At 38.9% G+C, this 15,029-nt stretch overlaps 1 protein-coding gene across 1 annotated transcript in view; it reads right to left on the minus strand.

Moving 5' to 3' along the window:
- Positions 1-15,029, minus strand: part of Nwd2 (NACHT and WD repeat domain containing 2) — a 148,385-nt gene that overhangs the window by 82,800 nt on the left and 50,556 nt on the right.

Consider the following 15,029-nt stretch of genomic DNA (forward strand, 5'->3'; position numbering starts at 1 on the left):
ACTTTTCAACTTCCATGCCCCACTGTCTTTGGAGGAAGGAGAAGGAAGCACTGTTAGGCTATCAGATATTTGAGCTTGATACATCACAAGCATTTAAAAATATACAGGTTGATTGGTCTAGTTATAAATATAGAACTATCTGGACTATACTATTATTTCCTATACTGTTTAGAAATAATTCCATTTTTTTTTATAAGTTAAGCACAGCATTCATGCAATCAAGCACAATGTTTAGGAATAATACACGATGGAAACCACTATTAGCAACTATCAGATCCCACTGTAGAGTAAGTAGGCCAGCTGATCCACAGGATTGACAGCTCCTACCCAGAACTAGGGATGTCCCGCTGTATCACAGCCAGAATTGTTTTGCAAATGCTGTATGACATAGGAGAGCTCTGAAATAGATATTCTTATTCCCAGGTGTTAGAAAATCCAGGAAAACAATAGAGAATCTGAAACCAGAAGAATTGCTCAATAAGTATTATGTGTTTAATTTTAAACATTTGGGGAGTAGAGAGAGAGAGAGAGGCGCGAAGAGAGAGAGAGAGAGAGAGAGAGAGATTCCAAAGCTTTCTGTTTTGAATTCTGCGTTAGTGGTGACATCCTTGAGAATCTTGATGCCAAGAGTCTGTTGCTTGCTTGACTAATTGACTTCAATAAACAGTCTTCAAGAACTAGGTTAATGTGGTATCTCACGAACAGCATATTTCCTAAATATACCTCAATTCCAGCTTCAATATGAATTACCCGCACATCTCATTTATAACAAAGATAATAAATTAAAAGAATATCCTTGTTATTCTCCAGCACATCTGCCCATGAAAACTCAGCCATATGCTGCGCTGACCTACCCTATTTTCCTACTGTTCTCCAGCCTATTTTGAGAAGCAAATAACCAATCACGGCTCTACAATGCAGCTGTAGCCCTGCAGACTTGCAGAACCAGTGTTTACAGGAAGGCCAGAAGCAGAGGAATATAAGGTTTTCAGATAATTTGTGACCTGGGAAAATAGGGTCTTTCCCCATCTTAAAGCCAATGTGGTACAGAGCCCAAAGGAAAAGAGATGCAGGAGGACCACACTGAGCAAACCTTGTGGTGTCACAGCATTGCTAGAGGCAGCACATTAAGCTTTTGTATGATTTATGTAATCTTGGGATTGGATACCCACTATCCCTTGACCTATTTTAAGAGCTGAAAACATTAACTGTGTAATAAAGCTGATAATGGTCAATATCTCTTGAAAGTCTTAGTATATTTTTAAAATCAAATCACTGAAAGGTCATTTAAAAAATGAATACTAGCTGGATGTGGTGGCCCGCGCCTTTAATCCCTGCACTTGAGAGGTAGAGGCAACTGGATCTGGTGAACTCAAGAGCAGTATGATGTTTCTATACAGGGAGTTCCGGGATAGCCAGGGCTACAAAGAAAGACCCTGTCCCCAAAATAAAAAATATAAATAAATACTGCACTGTGTGGAAGTCTGAAGCTATGTTAAATAAGGATTATTGCCATGAAATTTAAAAAATTGATATTTGATATATACAATAATTATGGTATGATATGAGGAACATAAAAACCGTTACTGTAGTTCTTATTACTTGGTGGTAAGAGTTTGATGTACAACAGCAAGGAAGAAAAGTGGAATATAGCACCTATTCAGTATCATTTATTGAGTCCTTATGATAGTCTGTTAGTGTGCCAATTGATTCTGTGTGCATTTTCTTAAGCAATTTATAATAATAATTCTGTGGAAGAATTACATTAAGTGTGTGTTTTCCTGTTTTTAATTAGAAGAAACCAAATCATAGACATGTTAAGAAAGTGCCCTAAGTTAGGTAGTCAACCTTAGACTTAGTTCAGGCAGCCTCACCAAGAATTATTTTGTTAACAAAAGAAATAGATATCTGTGAAAATAATCAACCTATGAATATAGTCCATGCATTAAGTTATGATATGGATAAGGGATGTGTTAAATAAAAAATGTTAAGGTTAGAGACCTTGCTTACCATGAATAAGTTTGTTTCATCCTCATTCCCTCCAAGAAAAACAGTAAAAAAGAGTCAAGTCTATAGTATGACTTTCTCCTTTGGATTTAGCAGGTCTAAAATTAAATCAGAGGTGACTGGTTACCCCGTAACTATCATGGCATTAGGCACTAGTGGGCTCAACTTGCTTGGTGGGTTGGTGTTATAACCCATAGGGTTTTGATAGTTTGGTTGGCCTCTTGATGATTTTTCTCCTCCAACAGTCTACGTATTTCTTTTCGGTATGGTTAAAGCTAGTTAGCAGGGAGGAACCTTTGAGTTCACTTACAGCTTGATTTCTCTGTCCTCTGTAGTGTCCTTCACAATAAGGACTTACCATCTAGTTCTAGTGGGAAGTCAATAGCTGTGCCAACAACCTGTACTGTTTTTGGAGAGTCTGGAGTATCACTGACCAATAACTCCCACACCTGGCACTGTTTAATAGCTATAGCTTCTGGGAACAGCATCATCTTTGCATGGTTTTCAGGGTATCTTAAACATGTATGTGTGTATGTATGTATGTATATGTGTATAAAACATATTATATATATTTAGATTTTTAAAATTTATTTGTGTGTGCATATAAATGTGTGTGTGGTGTGCTGCATGCATATATGTCTGCATCATGTGTATGCCTGGTGACTACAGAAGTCAGAAGAAGGCATTAGTTCTCCTGACACTGGAGGTATAGACAGTTGTGAACTGTCATGTGGATGCTAAGAACAAAAACTAGGTCCTCTGCAAAAGCAACAAGTGACCTGAGAGGTAGGGCCCACTCTTTAGCCCTGAAGTTATATTTTAAAATTAACGTTTGAAATAGTATAATTCCAATTGGCTGTTTCATATGCCCTTAGTATTGGCTAACTATACTCCCCATACAGCTTCTTCCAAATCCTTTGTGTTCTACTATCCTCACTCCCTTAAGACCTCCCCTCTTCGTTTATAGATTCCTGGTTGCTATAGACACTCTAGGTCAAACACAGAAATCTAAAAGTTTGAAGCCAAGATCTGCATATGAAAACTTGAAGCTTCTGTTTTTCTAGGCCTGATTCCAAGAAAAAAAATTCATTCATAGTACCATAAGCCTGGTCAAAAGCCTGTGGCTATGAAGGTCCTAGGTCCTAGGGAAGAGTTTCTCACACTTATCTCGCTATATGAACATGACATCACACTGCCTTCTAAATATATTTGTCCTTATGGATTAGGCTGCTCTCAGCCTCAGAGACATTTCTTCTTGAAGTAGAAATTAGTTAATGCAGAGATTTCTAACTAGTGAAACTGCTGAGAATTCTCAGCCCTTAGCAGGACATCTGTATCATTCTCTCTAAGACCAGGGAAATATCAGAGGGGGCAGAGAGAGCAGAAGACCCATAAGATAAGAAAGAGGGTCATGAAATTCTCTTTTTTCAGCAAGACATGACTGTGGCACTCACAACCTCACAGTGCCAGTATCTGCCTTCACAAGACAGCCCATTTGGGTGTGGAGCGATGTTTCAGTGGTTAAGAACACTTGTTATTCTTGTAGAGCTCCTGTGTTTGGTTCCCAGGACCCACATGGTGGCTTACAAGCATCCATAACTACATTTCCAGGGGTTTCAATGGCTTCTGACCTGTGTGGGCACCTTGCATATGTGTGGTACACATATGTATTTACAGGCAACACACTCATATACAGAGAAAAGATTGAGTCCTTCAATATTCCATCATGGATTAGGGAGGGTCTCATAAGAGCTCATCCCTGAAGAACTTTAGGCAGTTGATGGTTGGGTGGGGGGGGTGCATGTGATATTCCTCAGTGGTAGCCATTGATAAGTTTTCCTTGATCAAACAAATAACCTTCCACCCATGTTCAGGAATACGATTCTAATCAAACACAGTGGGTCATAAACAAATGAAAAGGAAGGAAGGAAATGAGAAAAAGAAGAGGTTGGTGGGAGAAGAAGGGGAAAATGAGAAAGACCATGATCAAAGTCCATATATATATAGTGAGATTGATTAAGAATAAAAAGTTTGTTTCCCTCTAGGATGCTCTCTTTAACCATCAGATCTTTAGCAAGCTTTCTTGTTCTACCCTTAAAGCTTCAATGAATCTAGTTTCCTCACCCTTGTTTACAAGTCAATATCTTCTCATTTGGACTTTTGTCCATTTTCCATACTAGAATCCTCCAGGACATTTACTATAGAGTCTCCAGACTGGTCTTTTCAAGTGTAGCTCAGATCACATGTCTTGAACGAAAGTCCCACTCCTGAGATTGAATACTCTCTCTTGCCCTAAACTTATCTCCCAACATTTGATTATGTCACCCCCAGCACTGTACATCCCTGTCCCTGAGTTAGATTTCTATACTGGGTCTTGGTCATGCTATGTCCTGGTATATCTGGTACTGTCATCAGCTCATGACCTATTGTGTCATTTGAGTGCCAGCTTCAAGGCTGCCTCCTCAGGGAGGCACTCTTGGAGCACTGACTACAGAAGCCAATGTGACTTTTTTTTGCTCCCCCCCCCCATCCACTACTTCCATGGTGATTATCATTATAAATCTACATATCAACCAGTACAAAAGTAAGCCCATAGGCACCGTGATGTGTGGGAGAATTGTCTGTATTCTGTTAATCATGTTTTAAATAAACACTGATTGGCCAGGCAGGAAGTATAGGTGGGTCAACCAGACAGGAAGGAGAGGCAGGGCGATGGGAACCGGAGAATGCTGGGAAGGAGGAAGCCCATTCCACTGCATTCCTGCCCAGATCACTGAAGAAGCAGGATGTGATCTGACCCACTGAGAAAGGCACCAAGCCACGTGGCTATCATAGATAAGAATAATGGGTTACAATAACTTATAAGAGCTAGCAAGAAGCCTGAGTTAATGGGCCAATCAGTTTATAACCTAATATAGACCTCTCTGTGTGATTTCTTTGGGGCTTGTTGGCTGTGGGGTACCAGGTGGGACAGAAACCCCAACAAGCAACCCCTCATGTTACACTGTGATTCTGCAATTATCCCTAGAAAGGCTTTCTTTCTGCTTTACAATTCTTCTCTGGACAGGTGTAAAGGCTAGAGAATGAGGAATTTTATAAAATATATGGCAGAGTATAAATATTTGATGTTGTCTGATAAATGAATAAATTGAAATACTGATTTCCTTTCTGATTTGTGAGTTTCTGTTGGGATATGAATGTAATTCTACTAAGTTGTTTTGAATCTTTCTAAATATGTGAAGGAAGTGTGTGAAGGTATCTAATAGGCATTCCACATCCTTCTATAACTAAAATGACTCATATTTTCCTACATTTATATTAATATATGATGACTGAATCCGGAAATGGAAAAGTAATTAAGATAGGATAGATTAATTATGAGGGTTGACAGATAAGCTTGCTTAATTAAATAAAAAAACCCTGATTCACACTAACAGCAAATCTGGAGGGTTAGTAATTAAAAATATTTGAATGTCACAAGCAGGAAAATAGAACTCACAAAATCTCTTGGTCAAAAGGAACCTCAAAGTGTTGATCAGAGGTAAAGTGCTTTATGATTTATTTTTGTATATAATCACTAGTTCCCTAGGTCACTGCTCAGCTTATTGCTTCTCTGAAGAGCTGCATTTATACTGTGGCTCCAATAACTATTAGGATTTGAAAAGTCTATGTAGATCCTGGGTGATTTCAGAGCTAACAGAGGTCTATGTGCACTGTTTGCATTGCCTAAGGAAGTACATTAGTTGGGGAAAATTATTAAACAAATTCATGATCTTTGGAACATGTTGATTTTACCCCAATAAGAGGTGAGATCAGTTCCAAGGCTTATTGAGTGCTGAAATGACCATACTGGATGGGAGCCTCATACAGCTCCCGCCTCACCGAAACTTGAGTTTGAGGACATCAGATCAAGTCATTTTTCCAACCATGCCCCAGAGGTCAGACTATCTGTTCAGGACCCACCACATATGCTGGACTAGGAGTGACTTGACTCCAATGTTTCTGGCCGGTGAGGATTCCACTACTGAGTTACCAATGCTTTCCTATTTCCAAGCTTTCTGGACATAGGCTGTCACCTAGATTCTCTCTTGTATCCTAGCTCCTTAGCTGGCTATTATTCAGGTAAATATGCATGAACTTCCTCAAATACTGCTTCTTCTGGATGGTCTTCTGACAAGTCCTCCCCTCAGCCCTCCTTGTATCACTGTTCATGCATCTTATCGGTTTTAGACCATAAATGTCATCTGAATTTGATCCATTCCACACTCTCCCCATTTAAACCCAAAGAATCCAAAGCCTCCTATGTCTCTAAGCTCTTACCTGCATTTTTTTTGCACCACTTTCTGATGCAGTCTATGGCAACCAGAGATAAAGCTCAAGGCAAAGCAAAAGCAAAAAGTACTTTGATCATCAAAGACCTCAGTGAACATTGGTGGTCCAGAGGCTGAAGAGTAGAAATCTTAGCAACTGGACATGTATCCTCTGGTTGAGCTCCATCTTCTGCTACCATTTACCATGTGTCTTTTAGATAAGTGTTCATGCTTCTTGACCCTGAGCTCTGTCCTCATGCAAACTGCTCAGAAGCTTGTATCTATCACATGCTTTTTGTGAGACTGGCCTTTCTGAGTGCCAGTTAAAGACAACATGCTTTGTTACTTCTTACAATGGTCAGACAGACATTCTCCAGGGCACCATAGTACTCTGCTTACTCCTGTACGACATCACATATTGATTTCTTATAATTTACTATAATTAATATTTTTAGCTAATTCCTCCATTACACTTTGAATTCAAAGGCAGGGAATTTCTCATTCATGTTCACATTATGGAAATTAGGGCAGATTCCAAGGAATAATCAATATTTTATAAATGACTGCACAAATAGATGCTATTATAATAAGACTGTTCAAACAAATTAAATTTTTTTCTTGGAAATATTAGCATAGATCAAAATCCTATGTTATTTGTAAGTAATAGTTTACATTTATAGTATTATTAATCATTTGCAAGTCCAGGTTATTATGAAAAAGCAGATGATTGGAGCTCACAAACTCCAGTCAGACAAGGAAGGAACCAGCATAGGTCCAAACTAGTCCCTCTGAAGGTGGGTGCCAGTTTCATGTCTGGGGCAGACTGCAGGGCCACTGGCAGTGGCACCAGGATTTATCCCTACTGCTTGTACTGGCTTTTAGGGAACCTATTCTCTTTGGATGGATACTTTGCTCAGCTCATATATAGTAGGGAGGGCACTGGACCTTCCCCAAAGCAATGTGCCTTACCCTCTCTGAGGAATGAATGGGGTGGGTAGGTGGGGTAATAGATGGAGAGAATGGGAGGAGGGGAGGGAGAGGGAATTGGGAATAGTATGTAAAATGAAAAAAGATAATTTGTTTTCTTTTTAAAGAGAAAAATAAAATAAATTATAAAAACAGGCTTTGATAAATACTGCTAGAGCAAAAAGAGCCTGTGACATAACAATCATCATATATCCACATTCACAGAGAGAATTCGAAAATACGTAAACTATAGAAGCTAGGCTGGCAGGACAGCTCAGCAGGTAGTGCTCGTAGCCAAACCTGCTGGTCTGAACTTGATTTCCAAGGACCAACATGTAGGAAGGAAAGAACTGACTCCCCAGAATTGATCTCTTATTGCCACACACATGTGCTGTTGCAGGAAAAGACGCGTATGTTCATTAACATTAATTTTAAAACATTTATAAAGCAAAAAGTTAAGGAATTAAAAGAAGGAACACGTGTTCTAATAAGAGTCTGGGAGCTGACAACCTAACTACAATGGCTGACTCTTTTTTTTTTCAAGTTTGACAAAATTTATTGCAATTTTAGTAAAGACATTCAGCTCAGTCGTCTCTCTCTCCTCACCTTGACCTCAGGTTAATGTCATTTGAGTCAAGTAAATATGTAGGAGAGATGTTATTTCAACAAACAGTAAAATGGACAAATGAACAGTTTGCCTGCATAAAAGTTAAATTTATGTATCTTGATATACTTAAGCCATGTAAGAACTAACAGTGCTATGTACCTTTCCATTGTTTTACTTGGGGCTTATTAAGTAAACTTAAATACAGTGAACAAAGTGTTATGAATATTTTCAGGCTGCTTCTTGGAAATTACTACATTAAAAATGCTTAGTGAATAACTACCATCAATGAAACCCACTGAAGCTGCCTCCAAAGTCAACATTGTAATTTTCAAGGAAAGCTCATCATTTATTTTGTCTGTGACTGTTAAAGATGCATTAACTGTCACATTAAAAAAGCCCATATACGATAAAAACTACAAAACACCAGCAATACACAAACCTAAGAGTATGTGAGAGACTTCATAATGAACATGTGTTTGAAGAAGCATCTTCAGTCTTATTTCAGTCATTGAAATGTGCTTTTTGAACCACTGGCCGATATGTACATACTTAAAGTAAGTCATGGAGTTGTACAATATGTATATACTTAAAGTAAGTCATGGAGTTGTACAAAGAAATCTTGTGAGTTCAGTTCAAACTGGAGCTAATGAGTTAGTAACTTAAATGCTTCAAAAGTCACAGAAAGTGCATTGCCTTATCTGTCTTCATACAATGTTATATCTTTTACCCCCCTTTCTTGGCATTTAAACCTGTTAAAAATAAAAACCAGTCAAATACTTAAAGCAGTATGTACATTTATATTTTTGGTGGGATTTTTTTTACTTTAAAAGAAACAGCTTCCTTATGATTTGCCTCAAGTTCTGGTGGAAATGCTTATAGGAACTAGAATAAAAACCAAGAGAAGCACTTTCAAAATACTGATTTACTTTGGTAGCAAATAGCGTTCATTGAAGACTCCTGAATGGAGACAATTTCCATTAAAGTGAAGTGGGCTATTTTTAATAATACTTCACATAAGATTTTTTTGACAGAAAATGTTTTTTAAAGAGCATTGGCTGACTCTTAATTGGTGAAAAAAAAAAAAACCTGAATTCCAAATCAACACGACCAGAGAAGACTTAATGTCACTCTTCTAAGAAATGTGACCTAACGTTTTTAGATGCTTATGAAGCAACTGGCACTCATATAACCCAGAAGATACTCAAGGACAGCACATTCCTGTCTGGTACGCAGAGATCATTTCCCATGGTGGCCATATGCTACATCACAAACAAGTCTCATAAATTTCACAGTATTGAAAGCATGGCACGTGCATCCTCCGAACATATTAAATTAGAAATTGACAAGTTCAAACTCTGGGAAGTTGGAAATTAAACAAAAATACTTGTATATGCCAATAAACTTCTAAATACTTGATGTTATTACCCACACATCAAAGAAGGACCCATGAGATAAGGTCAGTGTTTTGAACTCATAATGAAATAGAAGTACACATCAAAGACTATAAAAGGCAGAGATATAATGGCTAGAAAATAAAAATTAGAACCTAAAAATACACCGGAAATGTAAAATCCAGAACTAGGAGTGTAGGTGTACATCTTAAGAAGTACAGAAAGAAGATAAAATGAGTTCAAAGCTGAAAAAATGGTAGCTCAGACACAGGAGAAAGATGGCTCATAGGAAGATGTCTTGTTACGTTTACTATTGCTGTGAAGAAACACCATGACCAAATCAAGTTGGAGAGCAAGGGGTTTATTTGGCTTATACTTTCACATTACAGTTCATCATCAAAGGACATAGGATAGGAACTCAAACAGGGAAGGAACCTGGAGGCAGGAGCTGATGCAAAGGTCATAGAGGGGTGCTGCTTACTGTCTTGCTCCCTGTGCTTTGTTCAGCCTACCTTCTTATGGAACCAAGAACCACCAGTCCAGGATGGAACTACCCATGATATGCTGAGCCCTCTTCTATCTATCTATCTATCTATCTATCTATCTATCTATCTATCTATCTATCATTAATTCAGAAAATTCCCTATAGACATTACAATGTCTAAAGTACAATTGTATAGAGGCGTTTTCTTAATTTAGTCTCCCTCCTCTCTGATAATTTTTAACTTGTATCAAGTTGACATAAAACCAACCAGCATAGAAGATGACCGGACAGTTAATTGCAAAGTTCCTGCCATTATTTTTGTGAGTCAATGAATTTCATTAGTATTGCTTACAAGAATATGGGTGAAGGATTAATCATAGGCACATTGGATAACTTATCAATGGCTACACCACTGAAGAGAATACCTTCTCCTCAACTCCATCACCCAGCAACGTTAGCCTATAAATCCTCAGGAAGGGAAAGAACCTATGAAGGATGTTGCTCATGAGTCCATTCTTGTGCAGGTCATATACAGCTCCTTAGAGTTTGAGAGTGCTAGATCCATGCCATGGCCAGAAGACAGTGTTCTACAACATTTCACCCTTTCCTTTAGCTCTTAATTATTTCTGCTTCCTCTCCAGTGATATTCCCTGAGCCTTGGATGGAATAATTCCAATGTCTCAGAATACTTTCTAAGACTTTATAAGTCTATGCAGATATCCAGCTCCTTCATGCCATTCTATTATCATAATTATAATCTCATCATAATGCATTTTGTATGTAACTTCTAGGCAAAGGGTGGCTTCCCCACCATAGTCCTTGTCATCATCATATGAGACTATCTGCCACTTTTCTTGTAACCATTTTCCTTGTGACTGATACTTATTTTGGGGAAGTTTGGGACTATATAACTATGCTGCTACTTATCAGTCATTCCTTGATGATTCTCATCTGATAAAATTATTAAAGTGGCTAAATAATTTTTATTTCTACAATTTATTTTATATTAACCAAACTTCAAAGTATAATGAGGCACCCTCTACCATCAACTGACCTTCTTTCAACTTATCTGTCCATGCTTGTACTTGTATATATTCATATCTATGTACCCACTTCAGTAGGGATTTGAAATCAGTTACAAGAGAAAAGAAACCACAGTAACTAATCAACAAGATAACAAATATCAATTCTTGACCACTATCCAGTGAACTTGATTCTCAAAGCCATCTGATGCTGCTCCCCTATTGTGTATTAGCAATTTCATGCAACAGCAATGCCGAGTAAGAACACTCCAAGATAGTGGAGTGAAAAAAAAAAACAAGCTAATTCCATAGCCACATCTGGACACAGTGAAATAAGAACACCATATAAAGCACAAACACTGGGTAATACCCCTCTCTCCTGGCTGACACAGCGCCTGCTACTTCTTTACTAGATATATGCTTAATTCCTCTCCACTCTTCTCATCTGGTCAATAAGAACTGAAACAAGGAACCATGAAATTGTTTATTTTCTGTCCATACCGTATTTAGAGTAAACCATATTGCCTTGAGCCTTCCTCAAACAACCGAGCACAAGCCGAGTGCCAACAAGTACACCCTAATACCTGAGATGCATCTTGGTTCCATGTGATGCATCCTTTGCTTCTTTTCCGTGAGCCCAGGACCCCAACTTTGTTTCACTACAGAAGCCTGCTGAAGGGTGTGGTTTTACTATTGGACATGACTTTGTAGTGGCAAAACCTGGTGGGTGGGCTCCTAACTGATCAGGAAATAACCTGCCTCTATCCTGGCATGGACTCATAAGCACATAGGTGGAGCCCAGGTCCAGTATTAGACGGTTCTCAATGAGACTGCCCCAACTGAAATGGGAGGAAAATGAGCCACAGTGAGAGTTTTTCAGATGCTCGTACTTGCTTGTGAGCTGTCTCTGCTGCCCAAAGAGACACTCAGATGTGTTTAGGGTCGCTTACTGAAATCAAGCATTTAAGGAATATTTGGCTACATGATCATTCTAATTTTTTTTGCTTGGTTTTTAGTGTCTCTTTTTTTTTAACATGTGTGTCTTTACAAATTATTGTGGTCTATTTCATCACTCCGGAAGTAGTTTTTACATTGTTCTTAAAAAGTTAAGACTAGGGCGCTCAGTCTGGTGCACCAATGTGTGGCTCTGTCTCTATCTCCATCCATCGCCAGATGAAGGTTCCCTCATGGTCCTGACTTTCTTTCTCATGTTCTCCCTCCTTCTGCTCCTCATTTGGACCTTGAGGAGCAAGCAGAAGGAGGGAAAACATGAGCAAGGAAGTCTGGACTGCAAGGAGTGCTCCCATCCACTGAGATGGTGGGGCTGATCTATTCGGAGCTTACCAAGCCCAGCTGGACTGGGACTGAAAAAGTGTGAGATAGAACCGGTCTCCCTGAACATGGCAGACAATGAGGGCTGCTGAGAAGCCAAGGACAATGACACTGGATCTGGATCCTACTACTCATACTGGCTTTGGGGGGGGGGGCTGGCCTGTTTAGATGCTCACCTTCCTAGACCTGGATGGAGGGGGGAGGAAATTGGACTTCCCACAGGGCAGGGAACCCTTACTGCTCTCTGGACAAAAGAGGGAGGGGGAGTGGAGGGGGGAAGGGGAGCAAATGGGAGGTGGGGAGGAGGCAGAAATTTTTAATAAAAAAAGTTAAGACTAGATATGGCTAGCAGTTAAGGGTACTGGCTACTCTTCCAGAGGACCTGGGATCTATTCCTAGCATCCACATGGCGGCTCATAGCTGTTGTAATGCCAGTCCCAAGAGATTCAATGCTCTCTTACAGACTCCATGAGCACTATATATGCATGTGTTGCACCAACATGCATGCAGGAAAAATACAAATAAAATAAAATAGTAAAATAGTAAAAAAAATCTAGTTAAGATTGTTGTAACCTTTTAGTTTGCCTCCAAAGTTTGTCTAGACAAAACCAAAATTAGTTCCATTGTAGCATGTGAATCAGAAGAAGGCAAGAGCTGCAGTGTGGTCCACCTTTCTCCTCCTATTATCTCATTAGTAGGGAAGAGGTGGGAGGCAGAGGGACGCTTAGGACTGTGATGCCCCCTCCCCAGGTGCTTCAGTAGTAGCTGCATCCAGTCTTACCAGGCCAGACAATAAGCAATTGGGACTTTTGAAAAACATGATTCTGTAATTACCACTAGACTGTGCTCTTTGTTCTAAGATTTAAAATAAATAATAAATGGTTCCATCCATTTGCCTGCAAATTTCAAGATGTCATTGGTTTTTTTTTCCCACCAAATAGTACTCCATTGTGTAAATGTATCACATTTTCTTTATCCATTCTTTGGTTCAGGTGCATCTTGGTTGCTTTCATGTTCTAGCTATTATGAATAATGCTGCTATGAACATAATTGAACAAGTGTCTCTGTAGTATGACTGTGTATTCTTCGGCTATACGCCCAAGAGTGGTATTACTATGTCTTGAGGTAGACTGATTCCCAATGGGGGGCCTCACCCTTTCTGAGGATTAGACGGGGGGTGGGGTAGGGAGAAAGTGGGAGGAGCAGGAGATTGGGAGGGAGAAGGAACTGGGATTGGTATGTGAAATAAGATTTTTTTAAAATCTATTTTCAATAAAAAGAAAAGAAAAATGGTAATATACAATATAACATTATATAACCACAAAATTATAATATATGTATGAATATTATATAATGTGCAAATAATAATAATTATGTGTGTGTATGAGTGAATGCTGTGTGTGTGGGTACACATGCAGGGCTCATGTGTGGAAACCAGAGGAAAACCCTGAGGAGTCAATTGTTCCTTCTTCCCTATGTGGTTCTGGGGAACCAAACTCAGGTCTCCAGGCTTGTAAAGAAAGTGCTGAGATGTGTTGCTTGGCCTTTTTCTATTGATTTATCTAAACTAACCTGGCATCCACTGTTGATTAGTGGCACAGCAAAGACAAAAATGTCAAGAGAACAAATGTCAATTCTTAAGCCATTGCATGCACGCTCTTCTCATGGTGGTTGGAAGCCCAGGTGACATTAGAGACAGCTATGATGAAATTGGAAATGCTCACTTCTGTCACACTGCATCTACTCTTTTGGGGTCTTCCAAGACTTTTCCTCACTCTGCATTACAGAAAATATCCTCTTCTTAAGGTGTGTGTTAAGGTTTGGGCAACCTGCAATTTGTGCAACAGTTTTGACCCATCTTCTATCATTTACCTAAAACTAATTGCTTTTGTTGGGTGTAGAACTGGAAAGAATGCCCACTAAATGTTCAATAACAGGGCAGAATGATCTGGGGCTCAATTTTATTTAACTTGTTAAGTATCTTGAGCTTAATATTTGCCATTATTAACCAATAATGAATGGTTTACAATGACTGGAATGAATAGCATTGGCTGGATGCATTTTCCACGCTAATAAGAAAGCACTTTGAAACTTTGATGTTGTTAATGAAGACATTGTTAACTCGTGTTCTATGTAAATTCATTTCACTACATACTATCAAAACAATCATCCAATTAAATAATTCACCCACCACCAGTTACAAAAGACTCTGAATGTATAGATTACTTAGAGATGCATTTTAAAGAAATTCACATAAAATATTTCACCAGCTAGTGGAAAGGGAATTAATTCATTTTGGCAATATGAATTCTGACATAGTAAATGTCCATATGTCATAGTTAATGCTTTTTAACAAATTAGCAAATGAGATTATAGGAAACTTGGCATTCATGTTCTTAAAAAATAGTTCTGAAGAAGATACAACTAGGCATTAAAACAGTTTCTATAACAACTGCTTTGGGGGAACAACCATGGCTTTAATTTGTTAGATAAGATTATTGGCAGTTTGCTTCAGATGTTTGCTACATTCAAGATACTGACCCAGCACAGGTGGGGCATGAGAAATCTGCCTCACCTTTCACAGTTAGACTGAGCAGCATCTAATGCACAGGCAGACAATGACACAGCGTGAGTAATGCAATAAAGCACACTCTATCAAAGTTGTTGGTTTTAATGGAGAGAGACAGATTCAAATGAGCTCAGTGAACTGGTCTCTGCTAGCTTGGCCCAGTGCTTCACTGTAGATCTCTGTATCTGCTTCCATCAGTTGGTGGATGAAGGATCCATGATGACAATCAAGGTAGTCATCAATTTGACTATAGGGGAAGGTCAGTTTAGGCTTCTTCTCTGCTGTTGCTTAGAGTCTTAGCTGGATATTCTATTGGAGGGATACTTTGCTCAGCCTAGATA

This window comes from Arvicola amphibius, chromosome 1, assembly GCF_903992535.2.
Source record: "Arvicola amphibius chromosome 1, mArvAmp1.2, whole genome shotgun sequence".
In the NCBI taxonomy this organism is placed as follows: Eukaryota; Metazoa; Chordata; class Mammalia; order Rodentia; family Cricetidae; genus Arvicola; species Arvicola amphibius.